Source organism: Pempheris klunzingeri, chromosome 9, assembly GCF_042242105.1.
Source record: "Pempheris klunzingeri isolate RE-2024b chromosome 9, fPemKlu1.hap1, whole genome shotgun sequence".
NCBI lineage: Eukaryota > Metazoa > Chordata > Actinopteri > Acropomatiformes > Pempheridae > Pempheris > Pempheris klunzingeri.
This window is the reverse complement of record NC_092020.1, coordinates 19,098,145-19,109,901: the sequence shown is the minus strand read 5'-3', so window position 1 is coordinate 19,109,901 and position 11,757 is coordinate 19,098,145.

Genomic DNA, 11,757 nt, shown 5'->3' with positions numbered 1-11,757 from the left:
ACACACACACACAGAATTCAGTATAAGTAGACAGAAAATATTCAAAGGAATGAAAGGATTCGTATTACTGAGTTTTGCTGATGTGGTTCTGAATTATTTTCTCCACAAATTCATGTTATTCTTAATTCTTATTTAAAAAAAAAAAGTAGTTATTGAATGGATCAGTAACAACATTCCAGCCTGACTGGCACATAATGCCACGTCCAATTAAAATTCCACCTGCAAGACAAATCTGCCTGATAAGGAGAGACTTGAGCAACTGTTTGATGAGCCAATTAAAGTCTATTTGGTGGATATACATTTGTTTCAGTTTCTTTTTTTTTTTTTTTTTTTTACCATTGTGTATCTTTATCTTTAAGTTAATACAATAAAATGAAATAGTATTCTAGCAGCCATAGTGATAATGGTCTGAGCACAGGAAGGACTCTGGTGGGGTTGTTATATCCCGACATAGGGAGGAGGTCAAGGTGGATGGATAAGTCAGCAAAACATACTTAATCATGGGAAAACAGTGTTCATGTTCTCTTTCCAACTGACTTATATTTTGTTACAGTCGTCCCCAAACCTTTATCACTTGTTTATTATTGTAACCATGATGGCAAATGTTCCCTAACCTTAACGAAGTTCATATTTTAACACAAACTATGATCTTTCCCTAAACCTCACTTTGGTGCCTAAACCGAAACTAACCTTAATTATGGTGTTGTCACATCAGAAAACAGATGTATTTCTCTTATTTTTGATGGTACGGACAAAGTATGTTCAAGGTATCATGGTATTTCATTTGTGTATAAATGATGTAATTTAGAATAATAAAAAAAAATAAAATAAAACCAAACCATAAACATAGTTATTCATAAACACATATATACACACTTTCAGGAAATAACTCCATAGTGCATTTTATGAATTTTATTTAGGGATATGTCAACATGCAGCAACAAGACAGTGTTGACAACATGGTCTTTAACCCTCACAATAAAAGTTCAACATCTGGGAAATGTTGTCCATTCAACTTTGACTATGTTTGAGAACTGAGCATAGAATTTTTTTCCTTTAATTTAAGGCATTAGTTGATTTTTTTTGTCATTATGCTGGTCTCTTTAGCATGCGTCTTTTAAATGAAGTTGTTATAATCTCATCTGGACATAAAGCAGCTGAACAGCTTTAGGAGACAGGAAGACTGAAGCGCGTCAGATTAGCCCACTGAACGTTATAGCGTTAAGATGTCAAAGCTCAGATACAAAATGGGTAAATGGGTGTATAGAGCTGTTGGATAAAAGCCTGATGGGGGTGAAACTACTTTACTCTGTTTGGTGGTTTCATCTGTATCAATGCAACAGACTTTACTAATTCATCACATTTCATATGAAAAAAGTGAAGTAGCTGGTATCTATATCTGGGAAATAAATGTGGTGGAGTAAAAGAGTACTATTTCCTAATTCCTCTGAAATGTAGAAGTATAAAATATCATGAAACTGACATACTCGAATTCAAGTACCATAAAATTGTACTTAACCACTGCGGAGTACTTGAGTAAAGCTCATGATAATGAAACATGGTTCATGGCATAGCATTTTCAGTATCTGCTACCTACCTAAATTAATCAGAACTAAACTTTTTTTATCTTAATTTCATCGTTATATTCAAATATTTTTTGGAATAACAGAAACGGTATGATTGTTATACAGTGACCACAGCACTACAAAGAAGCAGTCACAAAATATTGAACAGTGCAGGTCAGCTGTCGTCAAAATCCTGCCCTGGTGGTTTTTCCAAAGGTTAACGTGCCTGAGAACATTTTAATATGTTGTTCCTTCTTTACAACACATGACAAAAGGGCTTTTCTTCAAAATCCACTGCTCAATAAACTACACTAAAAGCCTAAAACTGATCAATTGTGGTTTAAATATAGTAGCACGACTAGCATTGAAACTCATTAGACAGTGTGCTTGTACACAAAGACAGTTTCAGCACTCTAAGGTTTCTGTCATGCAATATTTTCTAATTGAAAGCACATTCTTAATGGTGCACTGTGCCGCCTGTAGTGCAACATGAGAAGTTTTGATATGTGATGTTAATCAAGTACACATTATATGTAAGTGCCAGCAGCTTTTAAACTGCTCACAATATTCACTCGCTTGTTGTTTAAAAACAACAGGACGGCAAAGAGAAGGCCACCTTCGACTGCAGTGAAATACTAATGAGTCACCAAACCAACGAAACAAAGCTTTCTTTTAAGGTGTGCATGGTACCTTCATTAATTACTTTCTAGCAATGAGATGTGCCAACTGGTGAGGCCCTGGGAATGCCAATGTGGTCAGTCCACCATTTACAGATCCATTCATAGATCTCCATGTAAGGGTAACTCTTAACTTTGGCTTTGAGTGAGGTGTCTTGAACTATTCAATGGATTTCCATGAAATTTGGCAAAGATCTTTATGGTCTCCTCATCTTGACATTAGTTCAGATTTTTAAATACAACACTTAACGCTTAATGACCGACTACATGTAACATCAGCCTCAGAGTTGCTTGATGTGACTGAGCAAATGATAAAATAAGATAAATATGGCGAGCATGGCAAACATGCAGTGATACCTGCTAACCCTTTGTCATTGTGAGCATATTAGCAGACAACACATATTAGCAACACACTGTGGGGTACTGAGAATTCAGGGAAACCTCAGACTAAGAAGGTTGATAAACTATAGGTCTGTATTAGTTTCAGTTTGGACGTTTGAATTACTGTGTTTAATTGTGTTAGCTCATAAATACGGACTCCGAATACATTGGTCTGGGTAATCACAGTGACTTAACGAATGACAGTATGACAAAAATACAAATACATCATGTGGTGTGCTTGTGTGTGTGTGTGTGTGTGTGTGTGTGTATTACTGCAGGCACACATGTCTTTGTACTACAGTATGTGTATCTAATGAAGTGCCAAATGTAATGAGATAAATCTATCCATTAAGGTCCCTTAACGAGACTAAATCCACATGGCTGCTAATGAGTCGGTGCTCCATCAGTCGTCCTCTGAGAGCCGGAGGACCTGACTGAAGCCGGAGAAGACCCGCAGTCAGACAGAATCAGACCCTCTTAGCTAGTAAATCCAAAGCTCCAGCTGCTGCAGACCTCTGTAATTTAGCTACTGGTCCTTCAGGGAGTGACTTCAAGACAGCAAGCAGCTACAACTGATAGACACTGGAGTCATAGCCAGCACAGGGAAACACTAATCATCTGTAATCATTGATCTGCCATTACTGGGCCATCCTCATTAGCCTGATGGAACAATGCTCTGTAGAATTCAGTTGTTACTGGGCTATAAAGCAATTGTGTTGCTTTCCAGCAACTGCTGTGCTGAACATGTGTTCTCTACACAGACACTACATGCTGCGCAACAAGATGAGTTTAATGTAACAGCACAGGACTGAAACGATTTATAAAGAAACTGGACTTCTTCAAATAATATAAATCCTCAATTTGATATGTTTGCTCCAAAGCTTTGTTCCATCCATGGAAGTATTATACTGTGAACAAAGTTCATCTACATTTATCACTGACACACCAAGATCTGATGCTGTGTATTGACCTTGTGAGTTGAAAATGGAAGACAGACAACAGAAAAAAGAAAAATGAAAAATCAGGCAGCAAAATCCCCAGAAACCATTAAAGTTATGGCAGCATTTCAATTTGAGAGCTGCTGTATGGACCCTGTGTCCACACAGCAGCACAAGCAAAAGGCTAACACAGCAATGCAGAGTAAACGGATATTGTACATTCAGACAAAAAGAGCTCTGATGAACTGCAAATGCATTTATATTCCACTTAAACACTCAGAGGTTTCACCAATATAACAGCACCTGAGACACGTCCTTGTACATTCCATTTCTATGATGGAGTTTTTAAAAACTTTTTTACTTCACTTTTATTACAGTGCAATTATATGTAATATCAGCTGAGTTCTGGCCCGCTCAATTTGGGCTAAATGACTCATCATCCATGTCAGCATCATGATGCTTTTTTAAAATCAAGACATTTCCACAACTCAGGCAAGGAAAATTAGCAATAGCTGCTGCTAATGACAGTTTTAGTAAAATAGCATGTACACAACAGATTTTCTAAATCGAGATTTTGTAAATAAAAATAATGTTAGATGTCTCAGAAATGTGCACTAGTGCATCCAAGCCAACCTCTGCAAATAAATCAAGTAAATCAATTTGTCCGAGTTGCAATTTTGGGTGAAAAAAATTACAAAGTTCAGAACTGAGACACAGACGGAGGTACATGACTGTAGTTAGTCCATACTTGCAAAATTCTAATTTTGGGGAGTTGCTCCAAGACATCACACATTGCTACATTAACCTTAATAGGAAGGTTAAGTTTTCCTTATGGTTGTCCTTGAATCTGTGAGTAAATGCCAAAGAACTGCAGCCAGAGATGTTGTCATCATAGCAGTGCATTTATTCCACATTAATGGCACATTTATTATAATAGTGTTCATAACTTGACTAACTGACAGAGAGAAAAATAAGGGATCGGTGACTTTGCTCTCTATCTCTAAGATGGAAAGGAAAAAACTGGGTGGCTTTTCCAGTGACAGATCAGATTTGTGCTCCACAAAGGCTTTGATCTTAAGGCTTTTTGACAGGCTTTAATCTGAGCAGACCACACACACACACACACACACACACGGTTTCACTGAAGCTCCAATATACAAACTGGACTTCATTCATTTCCGGCCAGAAAAGCTAGAACAGTGCCAGTCTTAAAGTGATCTTTTCCAGTCACTGTGGTCAATAAAAAACAGTGTCTTTAAAAAGGGGAAAATAAAATGTGAAAACCACGTTAAGCTCATCCATTTTCTTTTATACACAAATTGCGGTGAGTCATACTGTACTGTAACTCTTGGACTCTTTCTTTCTAAGTACATTGAAGCTGTTGTCACAAAAGTCGCATTTAAAAATGTGCCTACTGCACCTTTTCTTTTGGCCATTTTCACTGGATTTGTTGCAGCAGGTGTATGAATCCTTCAAATTCATATTTCTGAACAAAAGAAGAACAGAGTGTGGGAAGAAGCTGATTTTACTCATCCTTAAGCACCGCTTGGTTGTATTATCAGTATGACAAAAAGAAAATAGCTCTCAGATTGGAGGCTGCATGCTTCCATCCAGGCACAAACAATTGATTTAAGTCCTACACATGAAATGGCAGAGGACAAAAAAAGACCACAGCCAAGCAAGACCATATTTCTACATATTTCACTCACCAGGATTTTTCCTCATTTCATTTGTTTGTAGAGCGCTGTAAAACGTGCACACCCCTCCAGCAGGTTTACAAGATGGAGATTTAAAAGTCACAAAACAATAAAGGTTGCAGCATCTACTTCTTAAAAAGAAAACATTAGTGCGGGTTATTTCTTCTATAATATACCAGTCAGAGTCAAGCTTTTCAGAACATCCCTCGCTCTCCTTGTGAACCCATGCCAAAAAAAACTCCCCACGACTCCAATCATATTGATATAACCCATGACTCTAGTTTCATTTATGTATCATCTCCCCCTTGGTAACATCATTTATGTGTCTGTGTAGAAGAGTTTGCATTGCACTTTCCCCTGCTGCAGTGCAGTAAACACATCGCTTCTGCTTAAGATGAGATCTGCCTCAGACTGACTTCAACAGCAGTTGATTCAACCAAATTACTAAATTAGCTCGCTATAAAAAAAACTCCACAAAGGTCCACATGTAGTGGGTAGGAGAGATAATAAAGACGACAGGTTTGACCTAACAAGGAACAAAACGCTGTTGAGTACACACTAAACTTCAAAACATTGTAAGTCTATGAACTTTCTTTTTTCTGGAGCTCTCAAATGCACCTTAAAGTATTTTTCAACATGCTAAGGAAGACCTTGAGTTTAAGTTTAGTAACGTTATAGAGAGGTCAGCAGGTCAGTACATGTACGAAAAAATCTGTAACAAACTGAACTGATCCTACTGAATCAGTAGCTTTTAGCAGTGAAGCTCGAAATCATCGGCACAAATCATTGGCTGCTCTGCTATTAACCTTATAAACAGGTTGTTTACCGGCTGAGCTTTGTACTGGTTCAGTTACTGCTCTACTGAAATCCATTGAAGTGGTGAAAGATTGTTTAGCTTAGACAAAAGTGAATATATATGCATACATACACGCCTGCCCACACTGTGATGTTACATTATTACTAAACATTTGTGTATCAGAGTGCTTGCGCATATCCCAGCATACACTGGGGCGAGGGGGCGTGGTGCACTGACAGGACAGGTGTTGCAATATATGGTACAGTAGATGTGTGGGAGACATAATAATATTCATTAGCTCTTTATTGTCGTTATGATGAAACAAGACATATTATTTCTGAATGGAAAAGCAATCTCAGCTGCCTACAGCGGTAAACCTCTGCTCAAGATTTGAAGCGATTGCGCTCGCAAGGTCGACACTGTTGTTGACTGGGGAATCCCGTTATTTACCTTACATAATTGGTAACACTCGGCAGCGGTGAGACTGAAAGAAAGATGGGTCATGGGCAGAATCTCCTCAGGTGGACTACCTTATCTCTACCTCTGGGAATTAAACCTATAATAGGACAAAGAACACAGAGATATTGTCTCTGATGGAGTTGTTGCCGACTGTCTTTGGCAGGAGAAAAATGAGCCATTTAGCCGGCCAGTGAGAGGTTCCACGGGCCATGTTCGACTAGAAGCACCACCAGTGACTTAGCTCTGCCCTGCAAGTACTGATATAAGTTAATTTGGAGCTCCTGTATATCTCTGCCAGATTGTAAATCCAGACCAATTAGTGTCACCCCGACAGATGAGAACATGGAGCAACACCTCTCTGTCTTAAGGGCCCTCTTCTTTCAGCTGCTCATAATGCAATTAATTAGAAAGCCCTTCTTTAATTAGACGGCGCACTGGCCCTGATTAAAATTAGGCTTATTGGGTGAGCATTTGCACACACACTAACACGCACACAGTGCGCCTGCACACAAAGATAACACTACAGGATTTTGTGTATAACAGGTCAGTATGTGTGAGAGAGCCGAGGGCATGTGAGTTTTTGATTGGCGGGACTGTTGGCATGGTGAGAGGCAGCCGGATGAGAAATCTCCACTATGCAGCTTCCTGGTTTTAGCCGTGTGACCTCAAAACAGTCCAGACAAGCAGAGCCGCGGGCTATAGCAAGCTAATCAAAAACAGCAAAGACCAAACAAGGCTACCTCTTTCATACCGTCTAGAAATAACAGGATTATAGTTTATCTCTCACCAGCAGTTATTTGATGCTGGTAGCATTTAAATTACATTCTATCAGGAAACATCCAGCCAGACAAAGTGAGCAACTGTAATTCCAGGTAGGGTCTGTGTAGCACAGCACACAATAATACTGCAGGACAGGTTTCTTTATTCTTTGTTGTCATGATGTCACTGTTGTGTGGTTGTATTGTCAGCACCTGGAGGCAGACTGGTTCTTTTCCTCTTCTTGCCATTTTCAGCAGCGTTTTCCAGTGTAGGACACTCTGTCACCCGCGGCCTGATTGAGCTGTTGAAGTGTAGAGGGTCACTGTTGTTTGTTGGGTCAAAGGGCAGAGCGTTGAGCCCTAAAACAGTTACAACAAGAACCACGTTAGATGAGACAACACAGCAGTGTACAATGAGCTGTGGTCAAACACAGTGATATGCATCTTAAAGGTTAGTTTAAGTGCGAAGATTTTGCTTTCACATAGTACAAAATTACCATCAGTACCACATCTGGAGCTCTTTAATCAGTATCATTGACTCAAATGCTCCACGTGCTGCAATTTCTACCTTTCGTAATCTGACCCTCTGGTTGAAAAAGGTTATGTAATGTTACAACTGGATAAAACCGGTTACCTTGTTACAAAAACACTATTAACTGTCCCATGAAAATGCTCAAAACTAACATAATGCAGAAACACACTTTTCAGAAAAATTCTTTCTACCACACTCACTTTCAACTAGTTCACTCACACTGTTTTTTTCCTCCATATTAAAATTTAAAAGATTTAAGATTTTAGAAGATGATCCACACACACACACACACACACACACACACACACACACACACACACACACACACACACACACACACACACACACACACACACACACACACACACACACACACACACACACACACACACACACACACACACACACAATATTCTGTTCTGGAAAAACAGAAATTTTCATCTGCTCATTTTCTTATTATTTTGTTCCCTTAACAGACTCAGTAGTCGGACACAAAACAGGAAAATAGATCCTTGATTAACGGTCACAATACTAATGTAGAAGTTATTTCCAAGCCCCACAGATTGACAAATACGGTCTAAGAAAACTTGGGGAAATACTGTACATGCTTGCTAGTTTATACAGTAATACTAAGGAGTGCTTGAAAGACACCAGTCCCATATTACTGCCAAATTGATTTCTACTCCTAATATTCCTGTTTCTGCATGTGCTTATTTTCCAATGAAAACAATACATGTAGATCTGGATGATGACGGGTGAAACCTTCTATCTCTGCCCTGTCAGCTTTATCGATCCCTCACATGGGGATGAGACACAATTTCAAGCTCACACATCTTCCGGTTAGCCGGGAAACTTGCTTTTTTGTTGTTTGCATTTGACTATGTGTCTGAGTGAGGGAACGACTGATGTAATCTTTGTCCATCACAGATCTCAGACATGATGATATGACAATTATTAGATGGATGATGTATCTTTGCATTTGTCATTTCTAAATTTACATAATTGATGTGACTCCGAAAGGTCAAAATGATTCATTGAAATGTGGTCTCTCAGCTTCCTTTTGACATTTACATCAATTTCTAGGGCTCATTACTTTTAGTTACGTTTTAATCAATAACATAAAAATCCTGTTTAAAAAGGATGTTTGTAGCATTAATGTTTAGTTAACCCAATTATTTGTTTAGTTACATTACTTTAGTTACTTAGCTTATTTGTATTTTCTTCCCAATTTCCTACTCACTGTGTTCAAACAAAGGCATTTCAGAGTTTTAACTGTTGTCAGGTCTCCAGCACAGTCAAACTCAATATTTCCTTCCCTTCCTTGGGGAACATGAATGTATCTTTATTTCGTAGCATTTTATCCGTAAAACCTTTTTTGATTAAGAAATTATTATCTTTAAATTCGAAAAGTAATAATTGCATTTTCTGACAATAAATTAAACTTGTTGCCAATCCATGAGTGTCTTGTCTGCATAATGTTTGATTGCATGTGCAAGAGTTTAAATACATTTTAGTAACTTTTGTAGCCTTGAGCGATAACTGTGATTGGCTACATTTATATTTTGCTGCATAAGTGGCACCATTTTCCCACAAACTCCAATTTACAATTGCTCCCTTATTTATAGATCTGCATTTTGCCAATTATGAACGAAAATGCATGCTAATGTTACATAAATCGGGCTCTCACACAAATGTACAAAATTAAAACCTGTCAACTGGTCTAAAGCATCTTTTTTCCTAAATGACATGTTTACTTGCGCTCTGATCAGTCCTCTCCATTCCTTTTTCTTCTGTGTAACTACTGCATATCAGGATGCACAGATAGTTGCCAGCAGATGCTGACAAGAGATTGGCTTCATGCATTTATGGATGTGGCCCTGCCTCTAAATCACTGTTATGTCTCATTCTATATATTGGACAAGACCAGGCCTATAATGTGTTTACAAGAGATTTTAATAGCTGCCTTCATTCAGCTGAGTCTCTTCCCCATTCACTGTAGACAAGGACAGATGGAGCCTTTCTCTGCATGGTCTTTCACCAGTCTGTCTTGACTTAACCGCATTTTGTGGGTTTATCCTCATATACAGCAGGTTTTTATGTAAGTGCATCTATCTATCTATCTATCTATCTATCTATCTATCTATCCATGTATCTATCTATCTATCATGCGTTTGTTTTGTTATTTCTGCAATAATCGCATCCATTCTATCCTTCAGTAATCTCAGTTTTGTGTTGGTGTACTGTCTGTTGGCAGACTTTCTAAATAAGTGATGCAGCAGACATTTAATGGTTTCAGAAACAGTAATAATAGGTTTTCCTTACACTTTTATCTCACCGATGGCAAAACAAATTTATGGCAATTACAGCAAATTAAAGGACCAAGGTTATGAACCCTGAATCTTTGGGGAGTCTAAAAGTTATTCGTCAACAACAGTATATACAATGTCTACTAACAGTTAAAGTGGAGCCATATTTTTTAGCTGGGGAGGACAAAAAGGCAACACTTATAAAGTGTTGTGAGGTGTGTTCCACTCAGGACACTCGCTAGTATCTGACCACAGTCTGTATTTGTGGGTCTGTCCAACTTACTCTTGCAATTTAGGTGACTAAAGATGCAAACATAATCTTGTTATAGTGCAGAGTAGTCTGGAAAATGGTCTGGAACAGAGTATACTTTTACTGAGATAAATATATTAGTATTTAAGGTGGAGAGGGTGCAACGTTTAATAACAACTGAACAACATCTCAAATATGAACATACAATGCCTAAAATATGCTCTATGTGCAGATTATGTCCCTCTTTAAAATGAAAAAACATGTTTGAGGTAACTGACATTGCTGTAACCATGTTATTTGCACTTACTGGTTACTGTAAATGATGCAAAGTTATTGTAGGAGGCAATGATGTAACTGCTTTTCTGGTGTAAATACTTTTCTCTTTTTTTATTACTACATTAAAGGTAACTCAGGTTAGATTGTTAAATTCTTCATTTTGAGTTATATGTGTACTATATAAAAAAAATGTTTTACAACTGCAACTAACAATTAATTTCATTATCTGTGGATCTGCAGATTATTGTTTTAATTACTGCAATTGGTTAATCATATGGTCTTATTGTCATATTGCATCCTTGAGCCAGAGAGAAGTCATCAAATTGATTTTTTTTCAGACAAACCCAAAGATAATCAGTTTACAATGGCCTAAGATTAAGAAAAGCAAATCCTCATAACTGACAGGCTGGAAGAAGGGATCATTTGGATTTTCTTTGCAGAAAAATAACTTAATAAAGGAGTAAAAGAGTACTGAACCAATGAAGCGTTGTGACCCTGTAATACTAACTCACTGTTCAACTCTCCCAATGGACAGTTTAAAAAAAGAGGATGGAAATCAATACAGCTGAACCAGAGTTATCGACCATTTCATTTCATTCACTCTTCTTTTTTTATCAAAACCTGGCGCCTACTTTACCCACAATGCAACTTGACCAATGACAGTTCAGTTGGAGATTTTTGGGTATATGATGCAAGTAGTAGTGAAGTGGCTAATGTAACCTCGACCCTGTAGCCTGCAGAAGAGATGAGGAGCGGGCTACACTTCACTTCACTGGAGCCACAAAAGGTATTTATGCAGTAGTAATCAAGACCTGTAAACAGACTTTGATGTGTAAAAGTGATGGACTTCCCCTTTAATCAATCATCAGAATTCATTTCCCGTTGAGAGACTTGTTTAAGTGACTACTTGTTGTGGGTGTAAGAAATTTCTTAGGAAAAACTCAAGAAAAGGGATCTGAAGGGAGTGAACTGAAGACATCTATTGTTGTCCTCTAACTACAGCCATGAAATGAACAAAAAAAAAACATCTTTAATTTTTTGCAATTGAGATAAGAGATGGTCTCAGCAGGCAGAAACACGGGAGCAATTTCATGCCAAAACGATTACCAAAATTGAAGCACG